Source organism: Lissotriton vulgaris, chromosome 11 (assembly GCF_964263255.1).
Source record: "Lissotriton vulgaris chromosome 11, aLisVul1.2, whole genome shotgun sequence".
Classification (NCBI taxonomy): domain Eukaryota; kingdom Metazoa; phylum Chordata; class Amphibia; order Caudata; family Salamandridae; genus Lissotriton; species Lissotriton vulgaris.
Genome location: NC_141699.1, coordinates 513,082,169 through 513,096,799, shown reverse-complemented (window position 1 = coordinate 513,096,799; position 14,631 = coordinate 513,082,169).

Below are 14,631 nucleotides of genomic sequence, written 5' to 3'. Positions count from 1 at the left end.
AAGCAGGGGTGCGTTTTGGCCCCCATGCTTTTTAACTTGTATACTGTGGACATGGGGACAGCCCTGAAAGATGCAAACTTAGCACCCCCAAGACTGGGGAATCTCGTCCTGGGAACGCTCCAGTATGCAGATGACACGGTGGTCTTGGATCACACCAGGGTGGGGCTCCAAAGAGCCTTAAGCAGCCTTGCCACATATAATAAGGCAAATGACCTACGGATCAACGTGAGCAAGACTAAGATTGCCATCTTTGGCAAACACCCCCATAAATAAGGAGCTATATGGTCCCTGGGGGAGCACCGTATCGTTACTGCCTCTTCCTACAACTATCTGGGCACCTGGGTCTCCGAGAGTGCCACCGCAGTCAAAAACCTGAAGGAGCTTAAACCAAAAACAGTCAAAACCATACTGTCGCTAAGACGCTTAAGTCATCGCTTGGCCAGTCCCTCAGCTGAACCAATGCAGACAGTGCTCAGGCAAAATTGATCCCCGCCATCTCGTATGGGCATATAGCCTACCCAGGTGCATTTGACAAAGTGGTCAATACGGGCCAGGCAAAAGCCTACAAGATGGTGCTACAGGCCCCCAGATTTGCAAGGAACAATAGGCTAAGGCTAGAAATAGGCCTTAAGCGACCAGAGCTGGCATTACTGGGGGACCTGTTAAAATTCTATATTAGAGTATTGAAAGCGCCAGAACACACCCTAAAGCACTCCCTAAAAACAATCTTTGGTGAAGTGGGCTCCCCATGGCACTCCAAGGAGGAACTAGCGATTGATGTACTGAAAATCGAGAGAAGGAGCCTGCCCCTGCACGAAATTCCATTTTCAGCCTGGGCCCAAGCCGTCAAGTGCCAAGTCCAGACCATCTCATTCAGGCTTGACCTTGCATCCCTTCGGCAAAACCCACTAACTCAGGCCCTGGACAAATCATATATTACTGGTAAACCCCAAACATACCTGCAAGACCCAGTATCCATCCACGTGAGAAAGAAAATTCTGTATTTTCGCCTCTTGGTCCTCAGGATCACGGACTTTAACCCTAATTGGGCACGAACGGATGGCGCTGTAGCCTGTCGTCTATGTAATTATCGCAGAGAAACCTGGCTACATTTGCTGTGTTGCTGCACAAAGTTGGTCAACGATCGTCATCGTTTGCTGAGCCCAACCTTACGGTACTTAGGCTACAGATCTTGCAGAGAGGCCTCGGACTGGTGCCTCTCTGTCTCCACGACCTGTCTGTTAGCCAAGGTAGGGAAATTTATACATCACGTAAAAATGGCACTCGACTCCCACTTAACGGCCACCAATCCCAACGGTTCTGACAATGGGGTCTGCGCCTTACCGGTGGCCCCAACGATGTTAGCTCACAGTTAATTTAGGGAGTGCCTGAAAAGCAACTGGAATTCACCGCCCCCAGTCATCTAACCTGGGTTGGTTTAAGGGCTCAACGAGGAATCCATCAATCATCAACCGGATGTGGTGTATGAATTGATTCTATCGAACTTCCATGTGCCTCTCTTCATCTGTTGTGGAACAATGGAGTAACCACCTCTTAAAAGAACTCTGTTCTGGACAACTAAGCAGTATCAACCGTCAGTATTTTAACCCAATGTGGTATCTACTTTTTAAGTGTGGATGGGGCACGTCGGGGGTGGGAGGGGATGTTCATCAAGTTTTTATACTGTAAAGATTTTAAGTAATCGTGCAGTTCATCAATAAAGTAAAGTAAAGGAAGGCAAGTAGAGTTGAATAGCATGAAGTGTAGTGGGGTAGAATGGAATAAACAGTGGGGTGGCGTACAGTGGAGTGGTGTACAGTGGAGTGGGGTCCACTGGAATAGTATAGAATGAAGTGTCAAAAAGTGTAATGGAGAGGATTTGAGTGGGATACAGTAGAATAGCGTACAATGGAACAGCGTACAGTGGCAGGGCGTACGGTAGAGTGGTGCAGAGTGTAGTGTCATCCAAGAGAATAGCATAAAATGTAGTAGCGTACAGTGGAGTGGTATACAGTGGAAAGTGTTGAGTACAGTATTGGCGAGTGAAGTGGCATACAGTGGAATATCAGAGTGCAGTGGCATACAGTGGAGTGGCGTCGAGTGGAACAGTGTAGAGTGGAGCCACACCCAGTGGAGTTGTCAACAGTGGAATGGTGTACACTGTAGATGGCTGCCTTGACTTTTTGTACAGGCAGCCATTATCCAATCAGATGACTTATCATCGCTATATACCATGGTAGTTCAGTGAAATTTTGCGCAACTACTGTGACAACAGATATAACTAAGTTAAAATACTTTACAGGTTTGAAAATACTTTCCCATAAATCCAAACAGTATAATCTGCACACCATAATCTACAATGCTGCCAAATTTTAAGACAATCCGCCTGGCCGTTTTTGTGGTACGTCCTATACAAAAAGTCTAAGTAAAATACATTGGGGTCCAAATCTGTTTAGGGACCCCCCTTTATTTCTTGCGCCTCCGTGACCAAACGCCACAAAAGTTTCCATTATCCACCAATGTACACTGTAAACTAGACTGGAAACTTTCATTGAGATTTGTTTAATGGCTGCAAAGTTTTTAAGGGGCAAAAATCTGAGGAATTCCTATGTCTGGTAACCCTCGCTACCGCCACTCTATGATAAATATATATATGATCAAGGGCACAGCGTGCTCGAAACGCGTCGCAGAGGGAAAGAATAAAAACATTTTCCTGCCTTATCCGTTTGGGTCATACATACTCTCCTGTGCTACATGAATGAGGTGAGGCAGCACAGCAGGCAACTCTTTGCACAAGTGAACATCTGCCCCTATAAGCCTGCACAACACTGTGATTAATGTTTGTGTTCGTTCACCCAATCTTCTCTCAAAAAGTGGGACATGTATTTATTTTTGCAAAATGGATCGCGACTCCCGGACAGCCAATGTAAAACCAGGACTCTTTGGGTTAGTCTGGGATGTCTGGTCACTCTACCTGTTGATTTCTTTGTGTGCACTGCAATGCCTTAAGAGCTCCCCCGCCAAAGAAATCAGCGGTCTCCCATTTTCCTGAATCACCCTCACCATCAGTTCCTAAAGTGTGATAGCAACTGGCCTCAGTTCATGCCACATTTATCGTGCTAAATTTCCAATACCAGGTCATCGCAACATGGCTACTGTGAGTAACACTCCCTTTTCTCGTGTCCCCCTGCCCATGTGACTATGGAATGGCCACAAATTAAGAACACCTTCTGAATCCTTGCCATTCTCCTTCCTGTCAAAAAAAGTGCCCCTTAGCACTCCACTGCCTCCAGCAATTCCTAAGGCATCACATAGCCCACCACACCATGACCCCTACCTACTGAGGATCCATGCTGCACCAATTCCAAAGTAATTTGTCTGAAACAGCTTTGTGGCTACCCTCCATTCCACGAGCATTTTCTCAACATGCCCAATATTGCCTTTCTGTTTCCAGCCTGCTAACCTCATGTGTAAAAGCATCTTCTAAGCCCTATCCTCTAACCTTCAAGTACCCTCTATAAGCTTTTAACAAGCATATACCTCCCCTGCCAGAAGATCCAAGTGCCTCTTAAATCCCCTGCTCTCTTTGGTCAGTTTTACTCTTGCATACCATTATCTGCATCCTATCCCCTAATCACCAATCCCCAAAATCATGAACGTTTAGCCCTTGGCCCCTGCCACTTAAAACATCCTCAATGACCCAAAAGACAAGAATATATGGCATGGAATAACAGGCCCTTCCAGGCATGTGTATGCAGTTCTCACCTACTCCCAGGGCCGGATTGGCCAAAGCGGGCACCGGGCGTTTCCCCGGTGGGCTGGAAGGTTGGGGGCTGGTTTTGGACCCATGGGTGCTGGTTTTGTTACAGGTGGCCCGTTTTACAGCAGTGCTGCAACATCAGCCACCTGTAACAAAAGCGGCAGCAGCAGCGGGAGTGGTGCTTCCAACTCGCACCCCCCCTCACACCCCTCCACCCTGCCCCTTGGGGGCCGGTCGAGCTGATTGCCAGGGTTGGTTTCAGTTCCCAGTCCGGGCGTGCCAATTGCATCACACCATCAAATATTTCCACTGTTCTTGCTCATCTCCTATCTTGTTTACTACATCTTTTCTCTGATCCAACCTTCTACTAGTCACTTCACAAATTCAATGTCAGTTTGTAGCTCCAAAAGCACATACCATAGAAAGCTATCCCTGACAAGTTTCCCGCTATTGGTATTAGGGACACATGCTTATTGATTATTGTGATCACAAAGTTCACTATATCCAAACTTCTCTATGCCATGCTTTCCCTGTCAATTTTCCTTCTCTTCGCACTGTTCATTTTCAACTCCTTCCATGTCTACTATTACGTGCTCCTGATGGATGGGGCAAGCAACCCTGACTTTAAAAAGCTTGAACAAAAGCCCATTCTGCAGCATATGTTTCTTGAACTTCTTCGGGAACAATAACGGAAATGGAAGATTTGATTGCATCCTCCCCTTGTGGAACTTTCCTAACAAACTTTGATGGCCAAACTACCTCAGTCAAGAGAATGTCGTATTCATTACTTAAGCCCTTTGTTGCTAAGCCTAACCCTGTGCTAAGCCTTTTATTGGCAATTTGAAGTACTTCGTGCTTATACCCTCGTAACATTTTGTCCACATAAGATATCCACACCAAATTTGAGCCATTTTCTTCCTGAGGATTCTAAAGGTAGCAGGGTTTGTAGATTCCCCTGGAGGGGATCGAGAGATTAGCCAAAATACAGCAAAGCTGTGTTTATTTGTTGAAAAAATGGGAAACAAGTGCTCCAGAAGAAAGCATCTGTTTTTTTCCCAGTAAATGGTGTCAATGAAGAGTTTGCGGTGCTAAAATCATCATCTTCCCAGCTTTCAAGAACAGGCAGACTTTTGTCAGAAAACCAAAATTTTCTACACAGTTTGGCATTTTACTGCCACATAGCCTATTTTTCCTATTTTCTGTGATTTCAACCTCCTTCCAGTTAGGGGTAGAAATGGATGTGAAACCAATAATGGATCCCGTAAGCTATACATTTCTGACAAGTAGTCAACATTTTGAATTCAGCAAAGGGTCATTTAGGTAGATCCATCAATGTTTTCTTACAGAAGGTAACAGTTGAAATACAAATATATTGAAATTGAGTTGACAAAAACAGACACTTCTGCCTAGGTTTTTACCTGTAATTTCTTCTAACTATGGCAGATGTTTGAAAGCAATTTTCTGCTTCATCCGCTGGATCCTTCTAGTTGCAGGGATATATATACGACTTGTAGATTCACCAAGAGCCCAAGGTACCCGCAGGCAATAACTGAGCTACACCTTGCAATGGTTTTTCATTGTATACTGAGTATACAGCAATTCATTTGGTAAAATATAAACAGTGAAAAATAGGCATCAAGGAAACCTAAGTATTTCTGAAACTGGAACAACATATAGATTTTAGAAGCAGTGGTTATTTGCACATCTTTGAATGTGTGGGTACTTATACTAGCATGTGAATTAGAGGGCATTTTTCAAAATTACTTTTTTTACATACTGTCTTACAATTGGAAGACAATTGGTAATAACATGTGTTCAACTATTCTGTGTTCCCCTAAGTTTCCTGATAAAAATGGTACCTCACTTGTGTAGGTGTTAGACGGGAACCCGGAGGGTCGGCCGAGCAAGGGGGAGAGGCCTCCTGGCGAGGGCCCTCTCCTTAGATCGTACGGACGAGCAACCACCCCCCCACCGATGGACGCCACACAAAGATAGGTTCTGTACACTTTTATCGGTATTCTTAGGCAGGTTAAACGTGACGATACAGCAGGACCAGGATACGATGATCCCTTCAATTCTAGTCTCTGGGGAAAGGAGGTAGCGGGACAGTCTCAGTACTGGTCCGGTACAGGGGTAGCTGGTGTATAGCTCTCAATCCTCGAGCTGGAGGGTTCGCAAGTAGGGGCCGCGGCAGCGCCAGCAGGCCTTCAAGGATGGTTTACGAAGAGGAGCAGCGGCAGCGCCAGCAGGCCTACAAAGAAGGTTCACGAGGATGGGCCGCGGCAGCGCCAGCAGGCCTTCGAAGATGGTTCACGAGGATGAGCCGCGGCAGCGCCAGCAGGCCTTCAAAGATGGTTCACGAAGATGGGCCGCGGCAGCGCCAGCAGGCCTTCAAAGATGGTTCACGAGGATGAGCCGCAGCAGCACCAGCAGGCTTTCAAAGATGGTTCACGAAGAGGAGCCGTGGCAGCGCCAGCAGGCCTCCAAGGATGAGTTCGTCTCGGTGTCTCTCGCCTCCAGGATACAACTGGTTTCCTGCTCTGGAGATACCCCAGTTATAGGTCTGGCGCCCTTTGATGTCCGGACCCTCGCACTTGGAGGTCGGGGGGTCCAGGATGAGGGAGTCCAGACACCCAGCAGGGGGGTGGAGCCAGGGCCCAGGGAGGCTGGGGGCGATCGAAACCAGGCGGAGGGGAGCCATCGACACTCCTTCTCCCATTGACTCGCCAAGTGGTCTCGTTACCCCCTGGGTGGATGGTGGTGCCTCGATGTCGGGGCCTGGCTGGGCCTGAGGCTGAGGTCGACTCGAGGCCACGAGGCCTGGTCATGGAGGGTCCAAGATGGCGGCTGGGCCGGGGACGGTGGTTCGGGAAGGGACCCGGGCCAGCCGAGAATGTTGTGGTTACGAGCCTGGGTTCCATCGGGGAAGAGCTGAGGGGTTGACCCGGCAGGCTGCAGGTGTAGTTCTTGTCTGGGGAACAGGGGTAGTAGTAGTCCGAGACCCGCCATGCGGGGAGGGGTCGGGCATGCCACGAGGCCTGTCCAACAGTAGGTAAGCCTAGTGCCCGCTTCAGGAAACATCCCAAAACGCAACATCCACACGTCACATTTTTCCATTGAAAGCGGACCCTATTTATGCAATGTGCCAAGCTGTGGATTTTGGGCAGTAGCTCAACCGGCACCTAGGGAAACCCAGCAAACTTGTACAGTTTCGAAAACTAGACACCCAGGGGATTCCAGGATGGGGTGCCTTGTGCGGCTCTCACCAGGTTCTGTTACCCAGAATCCTTTGTAGACCTGTGATTGAAAGTTCTATAATCTGTGGGGAGCCACAAACTTCCATCCACCCAGCATTCCTCCAAGTCTTCTGATAAAAATGGTACCTCACTTGTGTGGGTAGGCCCAGTACCCGTGACAAGAAATGGCCCGAAACGTACTGTGGAGACTTCAAAATTATCGATCACAAAATGACCTGGTTTTACGAGGCAGTCACCTACCCTACAACTCTGCTTACTTTACCTTTCGCCCCTTCTGTGGTTGTCTAGTTACGTCTCTTTTCTGTCCTCCCTTGACTCCTCTGCTTCCTATGTACATGTGCCTCCTTTTAGTCTTTCCCCCTGTCTATCTCCTCTTTCTGTCTGTCTTCTGTTACTCTTTACCCATTTCTGAAAGTCTTGTCCTTTCTCCCTTTCCAGCTTCTCCATATCTGTTAGTGAATCCAGCTGCTTCTGATCCGCTTCTGCTGGTGAGTGTCCCCCCCTTTCCCATCCTCCTCCTTCCACTCAACCACTGCTGTGCACTTCTCCACCTGTGCCCTACTCAGCTGTCCTTCTGACCTCCACCTGCAGTTGCTTCTCTGTGGCCCTTACATTTGGGCCATCAGGGGGTATGTTCTTGTTGGCAATGTCCCAACCTACCCCTCTGCGCCTGGCCCTCCTTGCCTGCTTGTTGTGATAGCATTCACCCTGCTAAGATCCCCAGACCAATCTTTGCTTTACAATCTCTCTATTATGACACCCTCAGGGTGTTGAAGTAAGATGTCTGGTTTGGAGGGCCCTTCTTCAAGATCGCATACATTTTGCTACAGGGCACTGCAATTGTGAATCATCTGACTAGTCCAAACGGCATTTACACAGACCTACCTGTGCAGAAAAGTAATTTTTATTCAGTTGAAAGCCCAGGTCCAGGATTCTTCGTCTGGAAGGGCTATTAAGAAGCCTGGGTGGGCCATGAAGATACATAGAAGAAGCGGGCAAAAGGCACCACAATATTTTTGGAGATCTAATGGTTTTTACTCTGCCAAAATCTGTCCAACATTGACATTCCTCTGAAACAAAAATAACACATAATTAGGAATGTTGGGTCTAGTGCAAGGGTCTCCAATGAGTAGCTCGGGAGCTTCTGGAAGCTCGCCAGTACCTTCAAAGTTGTTCTCAGAGGTGAAGTCAAGCCCAGTATCACATTCAGAGAGTAGGTGCCTGTTAAAGAAGGCATCACTGCTCATCTCAAAACCCTTAGAGTGACAGCCAGCCAAACCTATGGCAGTAACTCATACTAACACTCAAACACACACTGCCGTCCTATAGGGCCTGCCACATGACATTATATATTCAATCTGAATATAACTAGGCAACAAGCAGACTGACCATGTTGTAGTCCCTGCTTTATCAGTAACAATATATGTGTGAACAGTCTAGTGAATACGAAGTGTGGCTATGCCCAAAACCCATTTTTCTATCTTTGACTTTAAACTACCTTCTAATAGGAGCTTACATTATCTGTCTGCAGCTGACGTAGAGTGTTGGGACCTACCCTGCTATTAAGCTGCAAATGGTTGATAAACCAGCTTTCCTACTCACTGAAGTCAAATGTTTACACATAGCATACTTGTCAGAAGTGTTTGTGGAGCACTGGTGAAAGAGTACTTGCAGGATCTCATTCTTGGTTCTCTGCCAAAATGTTTTCGACCATCCATTACATATTTTTCACTTTAATCGATATTCCACTGTCACTAGTCTAAAATTGAGAGTGTTTAAATACATTTGATAGATGTTTAGGAGTTCTCTTTGGGGACTTTTGGAACCATAAATGACTAATGGCGCCTTTTAAACAGTGATGGCAAGTAACATTGATCAAAACAAAATATGTTTTGTAGATATGGGGAGATGGGTTCCCTCTGAGGAATTTTGTTGAAAGCCAGTGAATGGCACTTTTTAATGTATACTGGACCAGTAACTTGTCTTTTAATACAAAAGGATTTAAACATCATGTTACATGGGACTCTTGTTTCTCTCTAATAATTATGTAAAGAAATGCATGGTGCGCTTAAAACACTTAAAAATAGTAGCAGTAAACCAGCACTTGGTAGGGTGTGAGGAAAAACACACACAAAATAATTACTTTTAAATGCACTTAGAGATAGGGTAATTTTGTAACTTCTGTGATTCTGAAAATAAGAGACTTTTTACTGAACTGAGGGAAATCCAGCTTACACCGGTCCAGAATTAACAGTAAATTGGGGCTTGCGCAGGACGGAGCAGGGTCGGGTCTTTCTTCCTTTAGACTGAATTCGAAGATGAGGCTTCCGTTAAGATGAATAACTAACCCGTTAGATGATCATGGGCTTGACTCAACTTCAGGATGAAATATGTGTGCTGCCCTTCTGTTGGTCTAATGACCATGCCTGCATGTGGGAATCTTGGATCACCAAATCCTGAGAGTTTGGTCCCCCCTACATGCCCATCTGAGAGAAACCTTTCTGGTCCTGTCTGTTATCTGGAAGGACTGGATTGGTGGATGAATCTCACAAGTTTGAACAAAAATGCCCCAGTTCTTGTTAAGCCCAGGTCACATTGATGATGGATGCCATAGGCTTGGGCACATGACTATCAATGGAATAGGGGCTGCGGTCTTGTTGGGAAGCTTGTGCTTCATCACGCTGGAGCTAGCCGGCAGCAGTGTTTCAAGTGCTGCAGGTTTTTCCCTCACAAAGCCAGAGTTCTGCTGAGCTAATTCAAACAAACAACATGACCACTACAAAGTTTATTAGCCATCTCTGTGTAGCACCATGTGACCATTAGACAGAGTGTCCTGTTATATCTCTCCTGACAGTACAAATCAGAAGTCTGGACAAATGTCAGGCGGACACCATAAGTAGACACTTCCTCTCATCTCTGAACTTCGGTTGATCTCCTCATATCGTCTCCAGGTTGTGCTAGAAGAGGCCAGCCATATTCCGGTCTGCCTTCCAGCAGGATGCCATGGTGCTTACATAGTTCCAACAACTTTGGGACATGTTAGCTTGGGCAGTCGACACTCTACTGTCCCTGGCTGGAGAGTCTCCTGTAAGCCTTTCCCTCTGATTCCCATGAGCAGGAGTTTTCTGTTAAATACATTTTTTGATGCTGGTGATCACTTCTGTTTGGTCCCAGATGGTTTGTTTCCCTCAACTCCAACAGATGTGGTTTGGTCAGGGAATGGGTTCTCCAATTGGTTCCATCTTATTTGAATGCTCCTCCTCCACAGTTTTGAACACTATAGATGCTCAGCTTCAAGGCTTAGCTCTTGGGATTTTAGGGCGTAGGCACCTGACATTTTCTAGTGCTATGGCCTTGGGTTCCAGAAATCTCTTGTATCAGAACAGCATTGGCTCATTTTTCAGTCTCACTGGGTAGATGACTGGTATATCCCAAAGATGGTAAAGGCATCTGATTCTGCAATTTATTTTGGATGGGGTTCACATGGGTCTTGCATTTTTCACAATTAAATCTCAGTGGGCTTCTATTAAGGCCTCCGGAGAGCCTTGGTGTTATGACCAGAGAAATATACTGCACAGATCAACCAACAAGCCCCCCAATTTCTTTATGCCCTCAACACTGTAGTACTGCTGAAGATTGGAAGTAGGAAAGGGGAAACCAGGTTACAGTAGGTAGAGAGAATAACATTGTTCCAGCAGCTCAGGTATTACAATCACGAGCACACCACTGCCTATAAAATGAATTAATACTACAATACCACTTAAAAGTATTCAATGTAGCCCAAACACATATAAACTTACCACCATTAGTAAAGAGGGTAAACATGGACCAGCTGGAAGCTGAATTCTGTCTCCCATTGGTAAGGCTGCAAGAACAACTGGAGACTTGAGTAGTCAGCAGTTACAAAAAAAACACAAAAAGTTACACACAGGTTGTATGAACATACTAATTGGCAGTGGAACAACCCACCAAGTACACACGTTTACAGCCACAGACTAGAAAGCAGTGCGGCTAATATACTGTTTTCTGTTTCAGACTTGGATAATGTCAGATTATCACCGCATTGGCAAAAAACTGCTAATAGTACAGGGGGTATGCCAGACAGGGTGTACATGTGCATTACAAAAAGACATGGTATCAGTTTCTATGCAGTTCAAAATAACGAGCCCTTAGAATTTCGTGAACACTACTGACTACATACACAGAGATACAAACACTCACATACACACTACTGACTACCTATCCCCCAACTCTACACACACTCCCAGCGAGTAGCTGGGAGTCTATAGTAGTCAAGACTGTAGATACGAGTCTGTGTGAGAGGGACTGTGTAAGTCGCTATCACACAGACTCCCACATATAGTCTTGACTACTATAGGCTCCCAACTACACAAATGCCAATTTACTGGACACTATAGACTACATTCATACTCCAGGGTACACATTCCTGCGTACACACGTTTCTTAGGAAACATCTATGATTTATTTGCGGTGATTTGAAGTTCCCTAGTACACTTAATAATACACACTCACACATATATACTATCAGCTACAGAATTCTAAATTTACACAAATGCACAGTCACCATTATAGGACATAAAACATAATGATTAAAGATGATATTCTCCCACTCAACATAATCTGTAGCACCCGAGCACTGCAGAGCCTAACAAATGTTGCAGATTACAGACACATTAGCAATAATCTAATCTACACAGCTGGTGCAAGGCACAGAAGAAGGCTTTTCCCCTTGGTTGTTAGAAATGCGGGGTTCTCTATTGGAAATTTGTTACCCTGTCCAAGTAGGGACCCTTCTTCCTAATCAGGGTAAGGGGGGATACACTTCTAAAGTAACCCCTGCTCACCCCGCATGGTAGCTTGGAACAAGCAGTCAGGCTTATCTCAGAGGCGGTGTGTGAAGCATTTGCACGTAACCAACAGTAGTATAGTGAAAACACTACCAAAGAACACAACATAAGTTTTAGAAAAATATCCAATCCTTTAACTATGTAAAACAAGACTAAAAATGATTTAAACAATCCACCATACAGTTCTTAGAAATATCAATAAGCAAAAACAGACTTAAAATACAGTTCCTTAAAGACGATAACTCCGTCCGCGGATACCACGGTGTTGCGAACAACAAATCCAAACAGTTCTGGCTGACAGCGGAGTCGCGGTCCAGCTACGGTGTCGGGAAGACCAGCAAAACAGTACTTTTAGAAATGCAGGGCATCGGCAACCTCTCATTGAGCTCTGAAGGACCAGAGTCAGCAGGCGTTGGTTCCGGAGGTCAGTGCAGGAGTCATTGGGCCCTTGAAGTCATATGCTTTGCAGATCGAACTCCTGGCGGTTGAAGTTGGGAGCACCGGCAGACATCAGGGCTGCGGTGCGAAGTACAGCGGTGCTGTGCCCTCAGTTCGCGGTGCAGTCAGCGGCTCGGTGACGGTTATCCAGCGGTGTTGGTGATACCAGGGCTGTGGAGCAAAGTGATGAGGTGTTGTTGCTGAAGTGCTGTCATCGGCTGAACAACTAGAGTCAATGGCGCTGGCAGGCCAAGGCTGCAGTGTGGGATGAGGGTGATGCGTTGTGTAACTTACGAGTGGTGCCCTCAAACCATGGTGCAAGCAGCGGCGTCGATGTTGGCGTGGAGCGTTGTCTTCTGGGATACCAGGACGGCGGCATGAAGTGGTGCGGTGCGAACTGCGGTGCCCCCAGGTCACGGTGCAAGCAGAGGCTCTGTTGCTGCATCGGTGAGACCAGGGTTGTGGTGCGAAGCGTGGCAGTGCCCTCTGGGGTAATTTCAGGACACGGAGCAGGCAGCAGCATCATTGATGGCAGAGGGTTGATTTTTCTTCTGTTGAAGCACAAAACACAGTATCCAGTGCTGGTAGCAGATGAACTTATAACAAACAACAAAATAGAAGGGGGTTCCCCATGGGCATTTAGGATGCTGGCAGGTAAAAAGGGGAAGAACACAATACAACAGAATCAACTACTACCCTGCCAGGGTATATTTCAAGGTCCCTAAGAGGATCGTTAAATATTAGTAGATGGAGACATAGAATATGTATCAGAGCCAAATACACATCAGAAAGAGTTCATTTTCTTTTTTTAGATTTGTTTATTAAATTCATATAAAAGGTTCATATAAGTTATTAGGATTGACACTGGTTAGTTTTAACTCAACATATCATATAAGATGAAGAAAAAAGATTGTTTTTGTAGTTTTAACTTGATCCATTGGTTGAACCAAGCAAAATGTATATGTACATACACGTCCCACACACTCCCAGACTCATCCACTAAATTCACACTTACTTTCAGACTCACCAGTTACAGATATACACAGTCACATACATAACATTCATAACGGTACATCAGGGCCTGCAGAAGGGATATCATATGGCTGCATAGGCTACGGTCAAATTGTGGAGGCAAGTAGATTGAGGAGAGATAGTTTTACAAAAACTAAACTTTGAGCCATCCACAATGATCACGCCGACGCGCGTTCCGTTGTTGGGCCTATTTAGGCTGCACCTTCATCATAGCGGTGATGACCAGGGGGCGAGGACTCACATACTGGAGATTAAAAGGTTCTATTATTAAAATGTCATATAGATATAAGAAAGTACAATCGATAAACATTTTCACAATCTACATGGCATGTGTTTCACCACGGTGTACAAAAATACAATAATGAACAGTTTCATAATATTTATAGTGTATACTTCATCACGATGTGTGCAATGGCTCTGATATCATATAGTCACTCAACAGCATCTAGGTTCTTCCTCGATGGGAGAGAACAAATGGTCAATTTTGAAAGACCAAAGAGCAGACCAGGCAGAAAACCAGTGAAAACAATTACATCCATTCGATCGTAGACGTTGCATCTAGGACTCAATCAGGACAACTTCATCTGAGCAACTCTGTGGGGAGGTGATTCTATCATATTAGGATCCCCTAACGGGTGCGTTAGGGGGGGGGGGGGGGGGGGGGAGTTGGTTTGGGGGATTTCTATCAAAGGGATATGTCTGAATCATCTTTTTATCTCATAAGCTGGTTAGAGAGAGGAGGCATAAACCTCACCTATTTTTGAGTCTGGCCTCCGAACAACCGATCCTTCTTGGCCATCTGACTCAACAAGTGTGTCCACCTTCTCCTCTGTATTCGACCTAGAATAACACATAATAACTACCAGCGAGATAGGCGGAGGCTTAAATCATCGGACAACATCTGTATTGGTATTCTATCTCCTCCTCCCCTGGTATATTTTACCCAAAACATAAAAGAAAGGGTACCCCAAATCCTCGTTTTCTCTTAGTGTGATCTGAAATGTCAAGCTTAGCCGTATACCTCATGGCCAATATCCAGTCCATTATTTTAGGGCTAAGTGGTGAGAACCACAACTTAAATACCTCTCTACGAGCTAATAAAATAGCGTAAAAAATAAGTTTCACATTATCATTCATGCATTTTTCCTCTAAATCAAATCTCCCCGTTATTACTAATTCGGGGCTTACCTCAATTTGCAGATTCAGGACTTGGGACAGACAATTACTTACATCCAGCCAGAATTGTCTTATATTCGGGCAAAAGACAAACATGTGT